The sequence below is a fragment of the Podarcis erhardii genome (assembly GCF_964252035.2).
Source record: "Podarcis erhardii genome assembly, chromosome: 12".
NCBI classification, from domain to species: Eukaryota; Metazoa; Chordata; class Lepidosauria; order Squamata; family Lacertidae; genus Podarcis; species Podarcis erhardii.
This window is the reverse complement of record NC_138513.1, coordinates 48,664,604-48,689,363: the sequence shown is the minus strand read 5'-3', so window position 1 is coordinate 48,689,363 and position 24,760 is coordinate 48,664,604. Positions and strand designations below refer to the sequence as shown.

Below are 24,760 nucleotides of genomic sequence, written 5' to 3'. Positions count from 1 at the left end.
CTAGAATATAGCTTTTCAAATGACTACTACATGACTAATCACTAAATTAGACTGACTTCACTTGCAAAGCAGGTTAAACCAGGCATAGGCAAACTCGGCCCTCCAGATGTTTTGGGACTACAACTACCACCATCCCTAGCTGACAGGACCCATGGTCAGGGGTGATGGGAGTTGTAGTTCCAAAACATCTGGAGGGCCAAGTTTGCCTATGCCTGGGTTAAACAGTTGCAGGCCCAGTCGCACTCAGATTAAACTAAGGATCCAACCCAATGCCCTTTTCCACCAGCAAGTTGTAAGAATTGCCATGAGGTAGGCAAAACCACCACACCAGCCCAATTTGTCTGCAGGCAAATTCTTCCCTGGCCCCAAATACGGCGACCAAGTGGAATGGAAGGAGCTTTACCTTCCTTTTCTTCTGGATCAAAGTATCAGGACACCCCAGAAAAGGGGTCCAAGGGGAAGGATTCTGTCTGTATGCCCAGACAGGGGCAATGGGCCCTAGAACTCCCCAGATGGCATCCTGGAGGGGTTGCCTGAATTTCATGTGCCTCATATGGGAATCTTTATCTTAGGATTGACCCTGATGAAGTAATCAGCCAGCAATCTTGCTGATTGATTCAGGATACGTAGCCAATGCCTACTGACATCTGTAATCAATAAACTTGTGGCCATTTTTGATCCCCAAATGTTGTCATGTCATTTATTGCTTCCGGTGCCTCCCCCGCAGTGACCTCAGCTGCCCACACAAAGGTCGGGTGGGAGCAGACACCCTGTGGCAGCATAGCAGCTATTAAAAAACATATTGATGAGATAACTCACTTTACTATCTTCTAGAGCAAGGCAATGTTGGGTTTTCAACATTGTGGTCTATTGCTGGTGTGGGGAGCAGGTGAGATACCTTGTCCAAATCCCCACCCCCATGGACCAAGCAGCAGCAGCCAAGTGCACAGAAACTGTCAGGCTCCGTGTGTTTGTTTGCCTTCACCTTCGCCCGTGGGAGTGTGCTCTTTCCTCCAGTGGGGGGTTGTTTCCCAGGAGGAATGATGCAGCCCACCCTTCCAGGCAAAGTCCGCAAAGCACGGGGTGCAAACCCAACCTATCCGTGTCTTGCAGAGGTGGGGGGGCTGCTGGAGGCTGCTGGTGAGTGCTGGGCCTGCCAGCAGCATCAAATAGCCCCTACACTGCCTGGCTGCCTTCCACTGAGAGGGTGGGCTCCGTCTTTCTGGGAGGAAAGGCTCAGCACATCCTCCCAGAGAAAGCAGCCAGGAGGGGTCGGGCTCTTTCCTACTCCCATGCAAGCAGGAGCAGTGTCAAGGCTCTCTCAGCTGGGGAGGGGGAGCACTTTAATGGAGCCCCCATCCTGCCGCTGGCTTGTGCAAGTCGGTGGTGGGTTGGGGGCTCCGTAAAAGTGCTTGGCTGAGGTGAGGGCAGCAGCGTGCTCCTCAGCCAAACAGTTTAAAGAAGTGGAGGAAGGAACAAGCTGTATTGGCACCTCACAGATTCAGCTTGATTCTCCCCCTGCTGGGGCAGAGCGCCATGGCGGTTTCACCATCTGCATATTGCTGGTGAGATCACCACCGCTTTAGTCCCTCTGCCTCCAGCTCCCGGCTAGTTTGTTTCTCCCTCAGCACACTGGGCACTGGTGGCAGAGGGACTCAAGAGCAGTGATGTTTTCACCAGCGATATACCGCTGAGTGAAGCTGTCATTGCAGTCTGCCCCCACATATACTGATATATCGCCCAGGCCTACTATCTTCTTGGAGATTCTGCCGTCTCACAACACATGGAAACACTGAATCACAGCTTTCGTTCCAACAGATCTATTGACAACTCCTTGGTCTGTAACACTCAACCCACATGAAACGTCAACACAGAGAAGAGCAGCAATTACAGAAAAAGAAAAAAAGGAAACAAGCAGAGAATGGGGAGTGTATTATTCTTCCAGCACACTCAGTGCATGAACAGAATAGCAAACTTAACTGTACAGTTGTATAGTAATTGGCATGTTCAGGTGTCAATCATAAACAAAAATTGGGCATTTGAACTGCGTTGGCATTTATATGAACACAGAAAAACCATTTCATAGCCAGGCTATTTTTTCACCTGGCCCAGCACAATCCCCAACAGAGATTCTCCAACACTTCTTCCTTGCCCTGTCACCTCACATCCTTTTAGCTGGAGGTTATTTGGCTTGAAGCTAAAGACATTTATTATCAAGCAAAGGAGGATTATCTGCTCTTCTGTGCAACGTACCATAATCACTGTTACATATTTTTTCAATTTCATCATGGCACCACCTGTACTGCATGCAAAGCCACTCTCCTTCACAGGTGGGCGGGCTTGCGTGCTGGCCTTGCACTCTCCCACTTAGCGGGGGCATGTCAAGTCCCCCATGTCACTGGGGAGTCCCGGCCCGCATCACAGCTGCAGCCAGCCAATCTGGCTGGGGGGCGTGGTTTGCCGCATTTAAGCAGCCGCACAGCTGGGAACTCTTCCTTCAGCTTCCTGCTCCCGCGGATCTTGGTTGGTCGCCTGTTGAGGGGGCCTGGTAGGAATTTTTCCACTTGGCAGATTGGCACCAGCCACTTGGCTTTCGCCTACCTCGTAGCTAATCATCACAACCAGTGTGGTGTAGTGGTTAAGAGCGGTAGTCTTGTAATCTGGGGAACCGGGTTTGCTTCCCCGCTCCTCCACCTGCAGCTGCTGGGTGACCTTGGGCCAGTGACACTTCTCTGAAGTCTCTCAGCCCCACTCACCTCACAGAGTGTTTGTTGTGGGGAGGAAGGGAAAGGAGAATGTTAGCCGCTTTGAGACTCCTTAAAGGGAGTGAAAGGTGGGATATCAAATCCAAACAACTTTGTAAGGTTTGGAGGTTAGGCACTGGAAAAGCTTGGTGGACGGGAGGGGAGGTTGTGGCCATCACCTGCCCTTCCCCTTTAAGGGTATTCCATTAAAGGAATCCAGGGGTTGTGGTTCCTGTCCAAAGCCTGGGTAGACACGACTTCTCCGGTAGACCCTGAGGGGAGCTCTGAGTTGATGTACATCAACAGGGCTCCCCCTGCTGGTGGTTAATCCTTGAGAGACTCTCTGCATGGGGGGCAGGAGTCAGATATAGTCGGTTTGCATCCAGTGCCTAAGCCAATACCACTCACATTCTGTAACCAATAAAGTTGTGGCCTGTATTAGTCCATTAACCTAAAATACTGGCGTCCACGTGTTTTATTCATCAAATGGGGTGGGGGTGGGGCCTTGACGTGCAACAGTGAAAGCAAGGTGAGCTGGGGCTTCATTCAAAGAGGATGGAGGGTGGAGCTACAGACAGAACATGGCCACCTCTATCTAAGGAGCTCTTTGGTGATGAATACTTGGCAGTCAGGAAGAAATGCTGGCTAAGCAAACACATTTCATGAACTGGCAGACATGTTATTCAATGTTCAGCTGTGCAAGTGAACACATGTACAGGCATATAGAAGTGAGTGAACAGGATAACAAAAAATGCCAGTTTGTTATTTTGGACTTGTTCCCAGGGGGGAACCTGGATACACATCATAAAACTCAACAGAAGCTGGAGAAACTACCTTTGCATGTTTTCATTATCATTGAAACGAGTAGATATCTCATCTCACCAATGGCATATTTAACTAATCTTGAAGAAACAAAACATCTTTCACCCTGGCTCGTTGCAAGGCTCCCCTCAGCCATCCAGAAGGTCATTTCAGGAAGACAACCTTACGAGGAGAGAAAATATCCCTGTGGCTCTGAGCATATACATAGAAACAATTGAACATGGTTTTTTCCCCATTGCCAGTATTATACAAATATACATGTCATGTTTATTCTGCCAATAATACACAAATTTCCAGGACACATAGACCAATTCTATATCTCTTTATTGCTCCAAGATATAAACCCTGATATAACATATTCAGTCGCCAGATATTGTGCTGCTATGATGGACATACGTCGGAGGATGGTATGTACCACACAACTGAAGGTTTACATCTGCAAACATTTATATTCTGCTTGACTTAGATGCCTTGTGTGTTTTTATCTTATCCTGGTCTACCATAACTGAGAGAATGAATCATAGAATCATAGAATCATAGAATCCTAGAGTTGGAAGAGACCACAAGGGCCATCGAGTCCAACCCCCTGCCAAGCAGGAAACACCATCAGAGCACTCCTGACATATGGTTGTCAAGCCTCTGCTTAAAGACCTCCAAAGAAGGAGACTCCACCACACTCCTTGGCAGCAAATTCCACTGTTGAACAGCTCTTACTGTCAGGAAGTTCTTCCTAATGTTTAGGTGGAATCTTCTTTCTTGTAGTTTGGAACCATTGCTCCGTGTCCGCTTCTCTGGAGCAGCAGAAAACAACCTGAGTATGAGTACCCCTTACTTTTACAGTTGCCCTCTTGCCTATTTAGCAGTCTCTACTTGTGTTTGTAGGTGCTTTTACCTTATGCTGGCCTATGGGCGTAATAAAGATTTGACTTGATACCTTTCCATCTAACCTACCTAGCAAGGCTGAGGGGAGTTTAAAATGGAGTAGCCCCACACGTATCACCTTTCCTTTCTTGTTCAGTCTGCTCCTAATTCATGTGCTGTTGGCAGATGCTCTCCAACTTGCCTCCCCACGCTTTCTGCCATATGGCTTTGCATATTTGTAACAGTCTAACCCACTTTCTTTCACAAGCCACCCCTCCCACACATCCCTCAAAACCCATTTCTTCTTACAGACTTTCCTGAACTGTCACAACTATCTTTCTCTTTTATGGTGTTGTCAGCTGTCAGTTAACCTTTCCCTATCCTAAACACTCAGTGCTTAATTTCAGTTATAAGGCTTTGTGAATTTAGGTGCTCGATAAATATTCCTTTCTCAGAGGGCTGCATGTGCGCCTCAGTTCCAAAGAAGGGGATGAGAAATGCAGAATGTGGTATTAGGCTTCCTGAGGATCTAATTCAAAAAGCAAAATGTAATTCTCAATTTATTCCTTTCTCTCTTAATCTACCTTGCTCAATGTGGTTTATATCCAAAACATCAGTTACACAGATCCACAGAAATGGAACCAAAGGAAGTATTTATCCACAGTGACATCACTGATGCTCATGGATAGTTAAAAATGTGACTAACTTCTTCTGGATCCAACTCACATCAAAAACCACAAGTAAATCACAGTATATAAAAAAAGCTCATAGTATCAAGCAGTACCAAATATCAACATTAAGCATTTGAATCCAATTCATCAGTTCAAGACTTTGCCCCCCTGTAGTTCCAAGATGACTGAAATTGTGTGCTAAAAGCTCAGGGAGGCAGGAAGAGGGCTAGATAAGCTTTCGCAGTGGTTGGGGTTGGGACTTCGGTGTTCTCCATGGCTTCCTTCCCTTCCCCACTATTAAATTAATAATAATAATAATAATAATAATAATAATAATAATAATAATAATATTTTTTTATTTATACCCCGCCCTCCCCAGCCAAGGCCGGGCTCAGAGCGGCTTACAAGCAATAATAAAAACAAGATGAATGATTACAAACTTAAAAACAAAAATAAAATACAACATTAAAATAATGGAACTTTAAAATATTAAAATGTAGCCTCATCGCAGGAGGAGAAGGAAAAGAAAAAAGAGAGAGAGAGAGGGAGGGAGGGAATCAAATTGGCTCCAAGCCAAAGGCCAGGCGGAACAACTCTGTCTTACAGGCCCTGCGGAAAGAAATCAGATCCTGCAGGGCCCTGGTCTCATGAGGCAGAGCGTTCCACCAGGCTGGAGCCAGTGTTGAAAAGGCCCTGGCTCTGGTCGAAGCCAATCTAACTTCCTTAGGGCCCGGGACCACTAGGGTGTTGTTATTTATGGACCTTGAGGCTCTCCGTGGGGCATACCAGGAGAGGCGGTCCCGTAGGTACGAGGGTCCTAGGCCGTGAAGGGCTTCAAAGGTCAAAAGCAGCACCTTAAATCTGACCCTGTACTCCACCGGGAGCCAGTGCAGCTTGAAAAGCACTGGGTGAATATGCTCCCATGGCAGAGACCCCGTGAGGAGCCTCGCTGCAGCATTCTGCACCCGCTGGAGTTTCTGGGACAGCTTCAAGGGCAGCCCCGCATAGAGAGAATTACAGTAGTCAAGCCTGGAGATGACTGTCTCATGGATCACTGTGGCCAGGTCGGAGCGGGAAAGGTAAGGGACCAACTGCTTGATGCGGCGAAGGTGGAAAAATGTCGCCTTGGCTGTTGCTGTAACTTGCGCCTCCATGGAAAGGGAGGCGTCAAGGATTACACCCAAACTCTTAACGGAAGGCAATGGCACTAATTGGGCCCCCGCAAGAGAAGGGAGTTGGTCCCTCATCCCCATGCCATCCCGACCTAGCCATAGGACCTCTGTCTTCGAAGGATTTAGTTTCAATTAAGCAGAAAGAGCACAAATTGCAAAATAAATTTTGCAGTATGAAAAATATGCAAATTTGCTCAATGCAGGTCACCGATTTAAGCTTTTCTTAGCAGAGCATTTGGCTTGCCTGGCCACAGAATTGTATGCTGTGAAATATGTGAGTGGATCATAGAGTGGAAACTTAAAACCATTTAATTCCAATGCAAGCCACGTTTTCTCTAACATTATTTTCAAACCAACCTAAATGAGTTTTAACCCATGTACCTTGAAAACAAAGAAGCTTGCTTTGATTATGTGTCTGCTGAGTTTACAGGGACACGTGGGGCAAGGTATTATTACAGAGCAAAGCAGCTTGTTCCAATGTAATGGCTTTTAAACGAGAACCTGAATATGAACATGATCTTTTAAAAGGGAATTAAATGGGGAAAGTTAAGTTCTTTAGTCTTTCCCCATCAGTCAAATAATGCACGTGACTAGAACAGTCTCTCCTCTATCGTAGCTTCCCCACTGTTTGATAGTGTGAAGTTGTAATCTCTTGCTTGTGAAAATCTTAAGTTGCCATGGAAACTAACATGGGTTGCCATGGAAATTGCTATGTCCAATTCAGTACTGCATCTTCAGAGGCTGAGGCTGGAAAGAAACAGCAACCCAAGCACAAATGTTTGTAGTGACATAGTAACAAATCCAGTAAGGGCTGTTTCACATATGACCTAAGGGGCTCTGGGAGGGGGGAGAATTCGTATAGCTGAGCACAGAGCCGACACACCGGCAAGGAAAGGTGAAATGACTGCCTCAGGCAGCAGGGTCCACCAGGGCAGCAAATCCCGATGCCAATCTTTCTTGCCCCACCTTGTTCCTGATGTAGATCTTCCCTGACCTTTTCTTCCCTGGTAGGGAGCGAGGGGAGCATCATATTGAGGTCTGCCTCAGGTGCCCAAATGTCTTGGGCTGGCCCTGCCTAAGCACATACACATAAGTGAATATTTTGCCTCCTGGGGGAGGAGGGTTATTGGTTTGTTTTGTTCCTCTTGTTGTTTTTATTATATATTTTGTGTTGTTGTTTTTTGTATTCTTATACTGTGAACCACCCTGAGATCTACAGATGAAGAGTGGTATACAAATTTAAATAATAACAATAATAATAACACTATCTTTGCAAAGTATACAGTATCTTCATTTTAGTAAAAGGTAGTAAAGACTCATCTCTTTATCCTGGCCTTTGAAAACTGAAGAACTCATTTTGGTGTCCTCCCTGTAATGAGCTATATGGAATTATTGTTTTGGGATTTATGGGTCGTATTGGGTGTTCTTTTATTTTTCTGGTTGCACTGTGTTTTTAAATGCTGCAATCCATTCTGGGTCCTTCTGGTAAGAAGTACAACAAACAAACAAACAAACAACAAACATGTCCTAGGTATAAAGGACCTGAGTGCTAAACTACACATGACAATGATTTAGAATTATAGGAAGCAAAGCAGATACTCAGCCACAGAGCTACGTATGTTCCCAACCAAGCACAAGTGCTGTATCCCCCAATCACATGTAAAGCCGAGGGTAAGGAATACGCAGGCAAGGGGTGATGTACTTGACGCATGCCCCCTTCCAGCTGCTTCTCTCCTTACAGGCTTAACTTCCATTACTGAAGCCCAGACAGGGGAAATGACTTCAGAGGAAATGGCTTCAGGGGATGCACTGCCAAGGGTTGGGGAGCCATCAGAAGGGAGATAATTCAATGGCCCTCACCCACACGACCCTTTCGTGCTTTCAGTTACACTCCTCCTCCTCCACCCCGCAACCCTCTTTAAGACATGGATCTATCACCCTCATGTGAAGTTGGACCTTAAGATTGAGGCAGGTCAAAGGCAAAAGGGTAGTGAAAACTCCAGTACTTTCAGCTGCCACTTCACACTAGCCTCTAAAATGTGATTTTGCAGTCTAAATAAATGCAGTGCTTTGCCATGGAGGTGGATTGGGGTTCATGGCACACTAACAATGATGCAAATAATTTTGTACACCTTGTTGGCAATGGTAATGAGATGGAACTATTAACAGATGTAGTTCAGATTTCCAAAATGTGGGTCACATGGCCTCACTAGCAGGGCTCACCAGAACTCAGTTCTGGCACCTCTCTGGTGGGCGCCATTGCCATGATAAGAGAACGAGGGAGGTGTTCATGGTGAGTTCCGGCACCTTTTTTTCTAGAAAAATAGCACTGCCCACTAGGATTACCAAAACAAAGAGGATGGAAGACATGGACTGCTGAGGGTGCAGTTATCTGAGACCAGAGATAAAGTCACATGTTGAACACAGGAACTAAAGTTCCAGTTACAGATAGGTAGCCGTGTTGGTCTGCCATAGTCAAAACAAAACAAATTCCTTCCAGTAGCACCTTAAAGACCAACTAAGTCAGTTCTTGGTATGAGCTTTCGTGTGCATGCACACTTCTTCACACTTCAGTGTGTATCTGAAGAAGTGTGCATGCACACGAAAGCTGACTTAGTTGGTCTTTAAGGTGCTACTGGAAGGAATTTGTTTTGTTTTGACAGGAACTAAAGTAATAACTGCAGGATGGTTCATATGAGAACACAGGAACTAAAGTAAGAGAATAACTGTAGGAAAATTCATATGAGATACTGTAAGCAGGACTGTGAAAAAACACAAAGGGAAGTAGTCAAAAGAGCTGAACAAGTGTAGGGGTGAGGAAGACCCAGGTATTCAGCTCTGTGGGGCACAGATGTATTCTTGTAAAGTCTCAGTAGTGCTGATCTAAACTCTTGCCCAGGGCCCCAAACCTTCTATGTTTTTGCAATGAAAACCAAGAGAGCAAGCTGAGCTACCACTTCACAAGTGACAGACTGAGACAAACTGATAGCAATTCTCCCAAGGACACCAACTCAGTAATGGACTTTGAAAGCAGGCAAAGGTGCAGCTGTCTACTGTGGACCTCTCCTGCTCCCTTTCTGACAATACAACAAATACAACTAAAACCTTAAAAAGTGTATGCCTACTCAACTACACTTGCGAAAGATGCAAGGATGGGACACTTTGAGAAGAACAGTGTTCGCCTTTAAAAAAATGAAAAGAAAAAACTTGATCTTTTTTGCTTATTTGTATAAGTTAAAGCACCATGGAATCATAGAATCATGGAATTGTAGAGTTGGAAGGGATTCTGAGAGTCATCTGGTCCAACCCTCTGCAATGCAGGAATCCTGCAAACAGCTGTCCCTGGGTGGATTTGAACTACCTACCTTCTGGTTAACAGCCAGATGGACTGACCCATTGCGCCAAGAGTTTGCTAGAGGGAACTACTACAATCACCTAAAATGGAGGTGCTCTTGAACATGATTAGAGGGGACCGGCTGGTGGAAGGTATTCAGGTCGGAGTGAAGCAATATAAACTTAAAGCGTTTGCAGATGACCTAGTTTTGACTTTACAGGAGCCAGAAAAAAGCATTACAATTGATTCAAGAGTTTGGTCGGGTAGCGGGATTTAAGTTAAACAAGCAGAAAACTAAGGTACTGGGGAAAAATTTGACAGTTACAGAGTCAGAACGGTTTCAGAAAGAGACAGAGTTGAATGTGGTTAAAAAAGTAAAATACCTAGGGGTAAATATAACAGCAAAAAATTTGAATCTTTTTAAGGACAACTATGAGAAATGTTGGTTAGAAATTAAGAGAGACTTAGAAAGTTGGACAAGATTGAAACTTTCCTTGTTAGGCCGAATCGCTGCTGTAAAGATGAATGTATTGCCTAAAATGCTTTTTTTATTTCAAACATTACAGATTGTGGACAAAACAGAGTGTTTCCGGAAGTGGCAGAGAGATATTTCCAAATTTGTCTGGCAGGGCAAAAAGCCCAGAATTAAGTTTAAGATATTAACTGACGCGAAAGAAAGAGGGGGCTTTGCCCTGCCAGACTTAAGGCTGTATTATGAATCAGCAGCTTTCTGCTGGTTGAAAGATTGGCTGCTTCTCGAGGACACTGATGTATTAGATTTGGAAGGTTTTGACAATGCGTTTGGCTGGCATGCATATTTATGGTATGACAAGGTTAAGATTAATAAGAATTTCAAGAACCATATTGTCAGAAAAGCAGTGTTTAATGTCTGGACAAAATACAAAGACTTATTGGAAAATAAAACTCCAAGGTGGCTTTCACCATTGGAAGCTAAGGCCCGGAAAAGACTCAATATGGAGGCCAAATGGCCGAAGTATTGGGAAATATTAGAAAAAGATGGAGATAACTGGAAATTGCAGAGTCAGGAGAAAATGAAAGACAAAGTGCGAGATTGGTTACATTATGCTCAAGAAGTTTTTAAACTTGATAAAAAGTTAGGATTCCAGGTGGAAAAATCGAAGTTAGAAACGGAACTGCTAGAGCCTAAGACTAAGGTACTCTCAAGAATGTATAACTTGCTGCTAAAATGGAACACACAAGATGAAATGGTTAAATCGGCTATGATAAAGTGGGCACAGGACATTGGGTATAATATTATGTTTGAGGACTGGGAAAAGTTATGGACTACTGGGCTGAATTTCACTGCATGTAATGCTTTGAAAGAAAATGTAATGAAAATGATATATAGATGGTACATGACCCCAGTCAAACTTGCAAAAATATACCACTTGTCTGATAATAAGTGTTGGAAATGTAAGGAAAATGAAGGAACGTTCTTTCACCTTTGGTGGACTTGCCCCAAAGTGAAGGCTTTCTGGGAAATGATATATAATGAGCTGAAAAAGGTATTTAAGTATACCTTCCTTAAGAAACCAGAGGCCTTCCTTTTGGGTATTGTTGGCCAAGGGGTGTTAAAGAAGGATCGAACATTTTTTATGTATGCAACAACAGCAGCAAGGATACTCGTTGCCAAGCATTGGAAAACTCAAGATATACCCACACTGGAAGAATGGCAGATGCAACTGATAGACTATATGGAACTGGCCGAGATGACGGGCAGAATCCGAGACCTGGGAGAGGAGACGGTGGAAGAAGACTGGAAAAAATTTAAGATTTATTTGCAAAAATATTGTAAATTGTATGAATGTTAAGCAGGATGCTTGATCATAAACAATTTGGCACCATCGGAACAGATGAAGTGAATTATGAAGATAAGTTAAATTTACGAAAAAATCAATTTTTTTTTTAGATAACTATTAGGCTAAGCTTATTGTTTTAATAGAGTGAAATGAATATATCTAAAATTTAAGATATAACATTGGAAAACTAGATTGTAAGGTGGGGGACAAGGTGATAAATTTGCTGGATTAATTTTTATAAATTTGGAACGCAGGAGCGGGAGATGTGAGGAAGTCCAAAGAGGATAAGAAAATATGTTATAAAATGTGATATTTTTGTATGTTTTGTTTTGTGTGTTGTAACAAAAAAACCTTTAATAAATATTATATATATATATATATATATATATATATATATATATATATATATATGCTTTCGTAGATTTTCACGGGTACAGGAATGCAGGTTTTGGTGTCCTCGGGTGTCTTCCCGTGTAAAAGTTGGGGTGTCTAGGCGACGTTTCGACGAGGTCTCACTCGTCATCTTCAGGCTGGTGCTTTCGGCTTCTTGTTACTGGAACAGAGCAGGATCTCAGTGTTTGAGTTCCTATAAATACTGTAGAGGGGGTGTGGTGTATAGCCTCCAATGTTCTGGGCAGAGAGGAAGTTCCCAGGCTAGTGTGCCTTTTCTTCTTTTGTTCCTTAATTACTTGAGAGATATCTTGAGTGATTTCTTGAGTGATATCCTGAGTACCACTTAGGTGGGTCATTAGGTGTGGATTAGTTGTTAAAGTCTTTGTGTCTTGACCTCTTGAACTTTGTGAAGAGTTTTCCTGAGAAGATGGCTGTACTGTACTTAGTTGTGCTCTGGCTTGGCTTCGTGTATAGGGGCGAGCTGTGGTTTTGTGGCTTGTGTCAGCCAGATCTGTGTAGGGATTGCAGGGGGGTGCAGCATCCCCTTTGGACAAACAAACAGACATACATTGGACAAACAAACAGACGAATAAATGCACGTATCGCAGAACACAAGAATGCCGTCAAAAAAGAAGAAAAAACTTCCTCTCTTTTCCAACACATGAAAGAAACAGGACACGAAATTAATTTTGCAGATTCCAAATTGCTCTTTAACACGGAACATCACCACAAGAGAATAATCATGGAAGCCATCGAGATAGAGAAACACCCTCACAACATGAACAAGCGTGATGACACATCCCGCTTGCCAGACATCTGGAAATTAGCCCTCCCCACAAAAACTGACACCAGATCCAGAGGCACACAGAATGCCAACACCAATCAACCACACCAGACCCAAACCCAGACCCTCTCCACAGATGAATTACAGACACCATCCAGTAGCCAATCCATGGTGGCACCTCCGGATGCTGCACCCCCCTGCAATCCCTACACAGATCTGGCTGACACAAGCCACAAAACCACAGCTCGCCCCTATACACGAAGCCAAGCCAGAGCACAACTAAGTACAGTACAGCCATCTTCTCAGGAAAACTCTTCACAAAGTTCAAGAGGTCAAGACACAAAGACTTTAACAACTAATCCACACCTAATGACCCACCTAAGTGGTACTCAGGATATCACTCAAGAAATCACTCAAGATATCTCTCAAGTAATTAAGGAACAAAAGAAGAAAAGGCACACTAGCCTGGGAACTTCCTCTCTGCCCAGAACATTGGAGGCTATACACCACACCCCCTCTACAGTATTTATAGGAACTCAAACACTGAGATCCTGCTCTGTTCCAGTAACAAGAAGCCGAAAGCACCAGCCTGAAGATGACGAGTGAGACCTCGTCGAAACGTCGCCTAGACACCCCAACTTTTACACGGGAAGACACCCGAGGACACCAAAACCTGCATATATATATATATATATATAATACAATCACCTAAAATGAGAACCCCTAAAGAGAACAATCACCTAAAGAGAACAATCACAAAGTAATTGCTTCCACTTTATTCCCACGCTTAGCTGTATGTCCACAGCCAGTAAAAGTGATAGGTAGATCAAAGTACGACAAGCACCTTCTTTACAGTGTTGCAGGAGCAAGAAAAATGCACACACAGAATTCAGACATAAAACTACCAACTGACAAGAGTCCCGACTCCTCAGCAGAAAAAATAACTCCCCTTTACAGCAGTGATCACTGCTATTGAAACACCTGTCTCTTTGAATATACTTGTTAGCATAGCTAGTACTGGCAGTGCGCCAACAGCCCTCAGTTCTACCAAACACTGGAGCTCCAACTTGCATCATGGAGCAGTCTGAACCTCACCTCTCTGCTAGGAGCATCCGGTAGCATGTAATGCATCATCATCATCTTCATCATCATCATCACCATCATTTTATTATTTGTACCCTGCCCATCTGACTGGGTCTCCCCAGCCACTCTGAGCAGCTTCCAGCATATACAGAAACATAATAAAACATCAGACATTAAAAACTTCTAAAGGTTATATACAGTATATACATGTCTTTTAAAGGATATGTAGTTACTCATCTTCTTGACATCTGATGGGAGGGTGTTGCACAGGGTGGGTGCCACCACCAAGAAGGCCCTCTGCTTGATTCCCTGTAACTTCACTTCCTGCAGTGAGGGAACCGCCAGAAGGCCCTGGGTGATGGACCTCAGTGTCCAGGCTGAACAATGGAGGTGGGGACACTCTTTTAGGTATACAAGGCCAAGGCCGTTTAGGGCTTTAAAGGTCAGTAGCAACACTTTGAATTTCATATAGAGGCCTGGATTCACAAAGGCTAAAATTGTGTGCGCACACCCTTGAAGAAACTGGGGGGAGCTCACACAGCCTGGACCATCCAGCACACCAGTTCCAAATATACTACCTAAGTCACAGTCAGGGGAAGGGGCATGCTCTCACTTCACAAAAGTAGAAAAGCACACCACTCAATACATGTCTGAAAACAAGCTTTATTGCCATTATGATCCATCTGTGATACACACAACTATGGAATGGGATTTTATTTTAAGTTTGATCTAGCATTTAAGTATTATAATCTTGACCCATACAAAATTTCTGGTCATCCTAAACTTACGACAACTTCAAAACTTAGCTGCATAATGTACCCCTTTCTCTCTCTACTCATTCTCAAAACTGGGTAGTTTTGAAATCATATAGGTGTTCCACATAATTAAAGCTGAAATGCCAGTCATTTGCCCATTGTCAAAATAGACCTATTTAGTGCAATGAGCAATTTCTCACAAAAAGGAAGCTATTAGAATAATATTTCTAAGTTTTGCGATGGCTTTCTGGCAGTCCATAATAGGTCATTTTTAATTCAATTTCATCCTTTTTAATTAACTCTTCCCAGAGGCATCATCACTGGGGGATTATTTCCATTTGAATATTTCATTGTATATTTCGAAGCAGACTGACTAGCAAATGAGACCATCGTACTCTTTCTTCCATCAGCTAGAGCAGCCTTTGACAACCTGGTGTCCTCCAGATGTTTACCATCAGTCCCAGCCAACACAGCCAACATCTGGAGGGCACCAGGTTGGCGTAGACTGAGTTGGACCATGTTGCCCTAACCCTCAAAGAATAAGTGCCTTTGAAGAAAGACAATGATAACAAATTTATTACTTTAATGCACACATTGAGCATTCTGTGCAAGAACCACAATGCAAGAGGGCAACTAGAAGTGGAGAAATGGTGCACGATTTACAATTTAACTTCATTTTTCACCCTTCCGAGTTATGGAGTTGTAACTCACCAAAAGGCATCAGGGTGCCCTCTCCCCTCTGCAATAAAGGGCCCCACAAGGAAGGGGTAAAAACTTTATTTATTCTGATTTAATGTAAAAGCAGGAGCCAACTCCAGGGGCCATGGGTGCTTGGGCACCCACAATAATATAATTGTGGGTGCTGGGCACCCACAAAGTCAATGAGAAAAGCTGGCAGGCGGCAGTGATGCTGCTTCTAAGAGAAAGGCATTTCAGTTCCACCCTTCACATCCAGCAAGCGAGGCACCCTTTTGGGGGGGGGGGGCTCAGATACAAAGGCAGATTCTCTCTGCCTTTGAGTCTGAGCTCCTTCCCATGGAGAGGAGGAGGAAGAGGAGCCGCCACTGCAACCTGGATGTGTGACTTCACATGCACATGCCTGTATGTAATGTGTGTGGTGTCACAGGCATGTTCATGTGACATCGCAAGTCTGCATTGTGGCAGCAGGCACCTACAATGCTGAGATTGAGATGGCACCCCTAGGGAGAATTGCTGCTATAGCACCGTTAAGAGCAGGAGTCTCCAAACCCAAGACCCAGTGACTTACTAGGGGCTCTGGTATGACCCATGGCAACACCCGTAACTGCATGGAACACACACTACTGAGCCATCCACAGGGGAGAAAGCCACTGCTCTCCATAGCAAAAAGGGGGCAAGAACAAAATACAGTAGATGTTATCAAGGTGAATGCATGTGGCTCCCATTTGCTTATGTGCTGAGAGATAAGAGGAATACATGGTGTAATTGGTGAGGGCAGCTAGAGTGAAGATTAACCTTATGTGCAGACTCTGGTTCCTCCTTCAAAAGTCCGTCCGCCCCCCCCCCCCCTTACATCCTTTTTCACAACTCAGATGGGGTGGGTGGGGAGAGATTGACTACCAGAGACAGCATTTGCAGGGAGAAATCAGAGGGGGAGGGTAAGCTCCCTTGCTCCCCACAAATTGCCCCCTCCCAACTCCATCATTATGGGAGGAGGGATTTACAGTAGGGGAATCCTGTGTTTTCCTTGTAAGATTTTGTTCCATCCTGACTCATCACTACCTACCACTACTATCTGGCACAGAAAACCCCACTGATTCCTTTTGACAGCTGATTTTCTGGAATACTTGTGCCTGGGATCTCCAGGACATAGTAGGGAGATGAATTTATACTTCTGCTTGTCCTATTCATTCTATAAATGTTTCACTTTTTAGGAAATGTATAACTTCTGCTTATCCTATTCATTCTATATATGCTTCACATTTTAATAAAATAGATAACTTGGAGCTGCAGTAGCCATTTTTAATGTTAGAAAAGCATTACAGCACAATCCTATCAATGCTTACTCAGAAGTAGGACTGCATTTAATAGGGCTTACTTCTTGGAAAGTGTACATGGGTTTGCAGCTTTTGCCTCTAAAATGGGCAAAATTAGACACAGCAGTTTTGACATGTTATCCATTAACTGGTGGTAGAATTTATTTTTGGAAATTGAATTTCATGCAGTTGATATATCAAGTGAACAATAAGAGGTGGTTTCTGGGCAGTTGTTAGATTGTGAATTTGGTCCTTTGCTACAGCTTTGTACATTTCTACTGGGAATGTGCAATACTAAGTGGAACGCTATTACATTTCTCAGTGGTTTGCGGGTGGGAGAAAAGAGAAACCTAAAAAAAGAGTTGTGCTCACCATCAAATGTATCTTACCTAACCTATTATGACTTCCATGAACAGAAATGCAATTAAAGATGCACATGTTTAAAATGTAGAAAGGAAACTGGTAGAAAATGGTCATTGAAACAAGCGTGGATTGAACATCCAGGGAAAGAGATACCTGCAGAAAGACCATCCGTCAATATGTGATTTTTTTTAAGAAAGAAAAAAAGTGACCCAGTATGAGAGAAACCTTAAAAACAACAAAAGTCAAAGGAAAGGCAGAGGAGCAGGAAGCAATCAGTGAGGCTCCTAGCTGTAGGAGTGGGAATGAGAAGTGGGAATGAGAAGTGGGAATGAGAGTGTGGCTCTTTGTCTGTGTTCATCCTTTGGCATGATCTCTGCTTCTCATTTCAGCCGGACCGCACTGGCACTTCCTTTGTCTATCAATCCCATTGTGTTTGGCTATCGGGACAAAATCCTCTTTATCTTCAAAGAAACAAGAAAATAAAACATCTCATCAGATTTTGAAAGGTTATCAAAATCACACTTAGAAAGGATTCGCAAGTCTATGTTTTTAAAAATTGATAGAGAGAGGGAATATTTTTAAAAATATTTGCTTGGAATCAAGGAGTGGAAGGAACAAATCCTCATGATCCGTTTGTCAAGTCCATGCAGTACTGCAGTGACTGGAAGTTTTGCTTTTCAAAGAAAAAATTAATACATTTCCTTCAAAATGCAGATATGTATTTTTTTTCTGCTTCAGTGACAATGAGCTGTTAAAACTGCACTTTGTCAACCTATTGTTTTCTTAAGAGCAAGCTCTTAACTGCATGCATGAATGAAAGAATGAATGAGCCTTCTGTGGAAAATATGCATCATACAACATCACTATTTCAGTAGATTCAGCAATGTCAATAGTTGCTCAAAATAATATAGTAAGAACGACTTGTGGGGCAAGGTAAGAAAAACACCATTCAGAGATAAAAGAAAAAGAATCTCTTTTAAAACGGCCTTTTTTTAAAAAAAAAAAAAGTGAAGACCATTACTTTCTTTGTCATAGTAATGAATTCTGGCTTGCACTTCCCAGGGAAATGAGAAGCCGAAATAGTACATTTCTGTCTTGATTAGATTCATTTTGAACACGCCAATGCAGATAGCTTGCCTTTTCTGCCTGACATTAGTAAAGCTAGATTTTTTAAAAGGAGCAATAACATTTTCATTTACTAATCAATTTAAAGCAAGGGCGAATAAGGGCACAATAAGGCACACCGTGGATAAAGATTAAGACAGTGAGTCGGTATTTAACTGAGAAACCTGCTCCTGATACTGTTAGTTACAAAAGAGCAAAAACCTTAGGGTAAATAAAGAAAGAAAGAAGGGAGGAATGCAGACATTTTAAAATACCACCACCAATGAAGTTCTTCCTGTGCCCAGTCAGAAAGGACAAAACGATGAAGGGGAAACTGCACTTCATTCTCCCGTCTGTTCCCCTACTTGCTATACCAACTTCCACTGCCAGCTGTGAATTGCTACAGCTAAGTAAGACAAGAGGCAAGAGAGATTTCAAACCCAAGATACCTACTTAACAAGGGTTCAAAATCTCACCATGCAGGCCACAGGCAGCAAATGTATGCCTGTCCAAACCTTTTTGGACTCATGCCCATCAGCGAGCCAGCAAGGCTAATGGCTCAGGGATGATGGGAGTTGTAGTGCAGCAACATCTGGAAGGCCACAGCTTCCCCCTCCTTGATGCAGACCAAGATGTCTTTCAGTCTCCAACATTCCAGCATTTCTCAGGCTGAAGGAAGTAGAACTGTTATTACATCATGAGAGGAACAGCTCTAAGGATCCTTTCTCACATTGGCAATGACTCCTTCCTGGACCATAAAGGGAAATGTCAGAAGCCCTGAGCTGCATTGGAAGGGTCCAGCTGCAGACATCCTGTTGTATCAGAATCATTCTTCCTGCAAGCTTGGGCTTCTTCTTTGCCTTACATGAACACAGCCTTAACAGTGAGTCTGTGAGTGGCTGTGGAGGCCAATTCGGGATACACATGTCCTTCCACAGAGGTGACATAAGTTTTCACGTGGGCTTTGATCACGGTGAGGGTTTGCCAAATATTGGCAACACCAGCATGAGGAACAGCCATTGTGTGGGCTCCTCCCAGGCAGCCCAGGACTTTTGGGGCACAGAAATGAGCCACATAACATAATGGTTTCCTTGCTTCAAGCCTAAGAATAGGGTCTCGGCTGAGTCTAAATAATGTGAATAAGCAGCTTCCTGTGGGGCACTTTTGCTGGCATACGCTTTAAAGACTTTCAAAACCAACTTTCGTTTCTGTACCACCATGGGCATCCTTGCCTCCTGACACACATACAAACAAATTTATAAGTTACTTCTACTTTATCAGTTGAATAGAGCAACCACATACTATCATTTCAGAAATCAGTTCACCCCCCCCCAAAAAAGTGTTCAGTCCAGTTCTAAGGCAAAAGTGATATTCTAATAGCCAAACCAAACATTTTGGAAAGTGTGGTTCACTGTGAGGTATGCGTACGATAAAAAAGGAGAAAGTAGCTACACTGTATTGTCTCAGTTGAAAGAAATGTGAATGAAGACTACTGGAAAAAGATGCAAGTGGGATCTAGACCAGGAGGGGATAGGCTGTGGCCCCTCCAGACACTGCTGGACTTGAACGCTCATCAGCCCCAGCCAGCACAGTGAATGGTTAGGGATGACAGGAGCTTTAATCCAACATCTGGTGGGCCACAGGTTTTCTATCACTGATACAGGCTGTAGAGGAGGAAGGTGAGTGGAATCTAGTAAGTGAAGAAATAAGAACGTACAGTGGTACCTCAGTTTTTGAACATCTCTGTTGATGAACATTTCAGTTTTCAAACGCCATAAACCTGGAAGTAAATGCTTCATTTTTCGAACACACCTTGGAAGTTGAACATGCCATGCGGCTTCCGCTGAGTGCAGAATCCTGAGGCCTAGCTGTTGGCTATTGAGTTTTTGATTTTCAAACGTTTCAGACCTCAAATGGTCTTCCAGAACAGATCACGTTCAAAAACTGAGGTACCACTGTATTTTTGCAGAGCCTGGCTAGCCTCCAACTAGAAGCCCTGTGATCTTCTAACAGAGTATCCACAATGATTCTACCAGAATTTAACTTTGTTTCAACCAGCTCTGCCTCTAGCTCCACAGCTAGACTTCCTTGCCCAACTCTACGTTCCACTTCTTCATTAAACTCCAGCAATTGCCTGTCAGTCCAGCTATATTACTGTCTTGCATGCCCAGTAGTATTTTTCTGGACTGGGAGGTTCTTGTTTCTGTCTTGCAGACTTCCCACTCTGCAGTGCTACCAGGTACTCCACCAGGACTATGGAGTAGGTTCCAGACTACCCTCCCAATTGAGCTGTTCACTTACCATATTTTTCGCCCTATAGGACGCACTTTTTCCCCTCCAAAAATGAAGGGGAAATCTGTGTGTGTCCTATGGGGCGAATGCAGGCTTTCGCTGAAGCTTAGAGAGCGAGAGGGGTCGGTGCGCACCGACCCCTCTCGCTCTCCAGGCTTCAGGAAGCTATCAGCAAGCCTGGGAAGCCCACGGGAGTTCCCGCAGGGCTCCCTAGGCAGCGGATAGCAGCCTGCTGCACGGAGCAGGGGGCGCGCTGAAGCAGAGCGCCCCGCGCTTCGGGCAGACACCCGCAGCCTGCTGCACAGAGTGCAGGGAGCGCTGAAGCAGAGCGCCCCGCGCTTCGGGCAGACATTGGGCAGCCCCACAAGCTCGGGGGACAGCGGGGAGGCACAGCGCCGCCATCCCGCTGTTCCCCAACCTGGTTTTGGGGGGGAAATAAAGGAAAAATTGTTTTCCTTTATTCCCCCCCCAAAAAACTAGGTGCGTCCTATGGGCCGGTGCGTCCTATGGGACGAAAAATACGGTACTTCAATTTCGGCTTCTTGAACCCAGTCTTAGAGTACTGGTTATTTTCAGTTTTGGTCTCATTCACACTGAATGAGTGTTAAATCTCAGGTTGCTTAGCGAGCCCTAGGACTGACATCCAGAGAACCTTTGACAGTACTGGTGCAGTGGAAAAGCATTGCCACCACTGCTTGTCCAGCTCCATCATTCCATGTTCCTCATGCTTAAAATAAGTAGGAATTTAATTCTGCTCCACAGTAAGAAACAGAAAAGGTGCAGAAATGATGGGACTCTAGAAGGAATAGGGTGGGAGGTGGAAGAGTTAGCACCCTCTCTTGCTGTATAAAGCAATTGAGATGGCTCAGTCAATACAGCATGAGACTCTTGATCTCACATTGGGCAAAATATTCCTGAATTGCAGGGACTTAGATGACCCTCATGGTCCTTTCCAACTCTATGGTTCTACTACATTAGGTAAGAGGTTGCAACCTGGCAATCCTAGTAAGCCCAACATGTGCTTTACTCTTGGATTGTTAACTCATGTCTACATTCAACAGCTTGAGTCGTGGCTTGAGCTGCTGTGTTATCATTATGGGATGGTTATTTTACCATCAACACAAGACCAAAAGCGAAATTAATATAACATTTATCATGCCACTGAGGGCTGAATGTTCTGGGATGGAATGTCATTCTCACCAAGGAAACAAGAGTTCGCTTGTGATTAAGACTTCATATTTCCCTTGCTTGAAATTTGTGGCGTGTGTGTAAGAAAGAGCAAAAGCTCCCAAAACAATGACCAGAACAATTGCTTGAAAGCAAGCTTTTTCAGTAAACAAGCAAATAGCTAGGGCTTGTTTTTGCAAGGATGTATTAAAAGAAAATAAATGTCAATTAAAATATTTTAACATCAAAGGCAAATTTCTCTCAAGTTACAGGCAACAAACACTTGAATTTGATTATTAAATTGAAAAAGCTTTAATTAGCCGTCAGTTTGCCTTTTAAAAAATGAAAACATCCTATGCTAAATATACCTCTCAAGGTTTATTTTAACAACAGTATTTTATACACACTCATACAAATTAAATACAGTGTCCTTGAATCCATTTCAGATATACACAAAGAACTTCAGCTTTAAAAAAGAAGAAGAAGAAGAAGAAGTCCCACAGGATCACAGATGTCCCACAGATGTACCTAGGAGTACACCTCACTGTACTTGACAGGGCTTACTTCCATGTAAACATGCATGGGATTGCACTGTCACTCTCGTAATATCTCACACATTAGCTAGTCCTAAAGCTGAGTAATGGATATAAAGCCACCAAACAGAATTTTTTCTAACCCAGTGCTTTCCACTCTGTGCTCCTAGAAACACTACCTAGGTCTAGGCAACCTACAACCCAAGGGCCACCCAGCAGTGTAACATGAGTTGCTGGTGCCCAGAGCGTGCAAGCCACTGACCCCACCGGAGCACGCTGTTCCCCCCAATGGAGCCAAGTTACTTTCATGAGTAACATGTAGTTAGCCCTTAAAGGTTCACTCACATATGCACACATGTCACTTTAGACCACATCACTCAATGCTTAAGGTGATCTTGTGAAGTGATCATATAGCCACAATGAGCCACATTATCATCTTCCTCAATGGTTTTCAAACTGTGTTTCAAGCAACCCTGTGTTTTCTCAGAAGTTATAGCAGGGGTTCCATAATATGATGATCAACAACAGCAGACAAACTTCCCAGAAACACAGCTTAGGGCTTGTCATAGAAAAGTTTTCCATTTGTCCCATACTTTCTAGGCACAGGTCTGAGTGGTTTTGCCTTTGCCCGCCACTTTCTCCTGGAAAACCTGCTCTTTAGCACTAAATCAGAACAAGCAGAAATCAGTGGAAAACCTGATTGCTGATTGTTCTGATTCAGCGCTGGGGAAAACGTCAGCGCAAATGGAGGTGTGGGTAAGTCCTTGTTCACCACTATCAACCATCTGCTGCGATGCAAAGGCATGGGGGAGTGTTCAGAGACTCCCAGGGAACTGCATTCAGTTGCATTTGGGTGTTAAGTCTGCATCTCAAAATACTCCCCAGAATCCTCTGCAATGAACATGGGTTCTGTGGCAGGAATAAAGGAGGTCCCTAGAAGACAAATGTGGAAAGGGTGTAGTAAAGGAAGAAGGCCTTAAGCTCATATATCTAGCAAAGTGACTACTCAGAGAAGCAAAGGTTCAGAAGAGACTACCTTCTCTATAACAGACACTCCAAAAGGGATTGGGCCAATAATAGTGAAGACAAAGCCATTGCTCTAATTTCTCAAAAGAAGTCAAAGTGAAAGCCTCACATGCATCCCAGCTACTTATGTTCTCTTCCAATGTCTGCTGTTCATAGTTTTCTTTTTCCTGAAATAAAAAGAATACTATTACATTTTTTTGTTTAGGATGGGCAATGCGTGAGGCACTGTGATCTTTACTAAAAGATCTATCTAAACTACCTCTATCTTTACTACCTCTGTCTTTACTAAAATTCCATTTATATTTCCCTGGGCAACCTTACTCTTGCAATGAGTGAAAGGAAACCTTACTGAAAACTAAAATCCCTTACTTTTCACTTCCTGAGATGTGAAGCAGTCAATATTTTCAGTTCTGTATCTGCTTCTTTCTCTTACACAAGTAGAAACACAAATCTAAAATCAGAAGTATTTTAGCATTTAGTTAATTTTGCTGTAGTATCTTTCCCCCCTTTTTTGTGGGTAGGGGGACAGAAATTAGAAATGTCTTAGTATAGTGTCCAAATATACACATTATGTTTTTTGCCTACACATCAAATTAGCAGGCTCTGAAAAGGACTACATCTTACTCTAAGAAAATTATTAATCTATGTTCCCATTGTGTGAGACATAAAGAAAATTCTGTGACCTAGAAATTACTGCATTTATAATGAACTATGTTGCAGATAACTGTGACACTTTGCAATTACCCACTTATTTCCTTCTGTATCAAAGCTATTAACAGAACGGAGAAGGATGCGCCAGCTTCGAGGAAAATCTCAAGGGTGGAATGGCTGAAATAATACAACGTGGAGCAGTGTGTCATCTGCCCTTTAGCACCATTCTGCTTCCAGAAAGCAAAGGAAATTGGTGGATGTAAAGGAATGAAGGCCTGAAGCATTTTTTAATGACGGCTACTCAAGGTCTCAATCATCAGGCTATCTGACATTGTATAGTCTAGACCAAAACTACTTAACAGTTCAAAATAAACCTTATTAGCAGCTGCAACATATGAAAATGGCAAGTAATCATTAAACAACTCACTACTAGACTGGTCAGCAGGTCAACCAAGGGCAGTCAGTCTAGGGTCCAGATCCCATTCTTCCCTTCTCATTTTCTTCCCTTTCTGATGTCAGACTCATAGATTCATAGCTGGATGAAGCTGAAACTTTGAGACTGGTGTGCTGCTTGTCCTAGGATGGTATGGAAGTTGAGGGTGGGAATTCACCCTTCACAAAGTCAGGCAGCAGGGAGTTCATTTTAACAGGCTCTTGCTCCCCTTTAAAAATGTGTATATGTGTGTCTGTGTTGTAATTTCTGAGTAGTCCATGCCCATTACAAAGTGCAAATATATTGAGAAGTTGGAAATTAAGTAGGCTGCAAAAGGAAGAACCAATGTGATGCCTTTATTTTCTTACACACTAGAGGAATCTGGAAATAGAAGTAACAATGTCCCCAGCAGGTCCTGCCTTCCCTTTTCTTTTTGCTGGCAAATCACTGCCATCTCACCCTTTCATGTTTCTGGCACCCACTGCGAGGGTTTACGCCTTTTATTCACTCACATACCTAGGTGGTAGTGTAAGCATGATCATCCCATCACCTTGGGGGCACCTGGAGTTGTTCCAATACATCCACTTCCACCTCATCCCTCCGTCACTCTCAAAGCTGTTTCATCTGGAACAGCCCTACCACAACATGCAAGCCCCAATGTGCACCTTCCTAGCTCCTCCCATAATGTAGCCAGCAGCTGCATTGCGAAAGTCAGTGTTAGACAGGGGACAGGATAT

At 43.6% G+C, this 24,760-nt stretch overlaps 1 protein-coding gene and 1 long non-coding RNA gene across 2 annotated transcripts in view; one reads left to right on the top strand and one right to left on the bottom strand.

The window, feature by feature from the left end:
* HECW1 (HECT, C2 and WW domain containing E3 ubiquitin protein ligase 1) overlaps positions 1-24,760 on the bottom strand; it is a 203,775-nt gene that overhangs the window by 171,762 nt on the left and 7,253 nt on the right. The window lies entirely within an intron of this gene.
* Positions 15,602-23,991, top strand: LOC309326172. The gene is made up of 2 exons (XR_014150218.1): positions 15,602-15,842; positions 23,709-23,991. It is a non-coding gene; the product is annotated as an uncharacterized lncRNA (long non-coding RNA).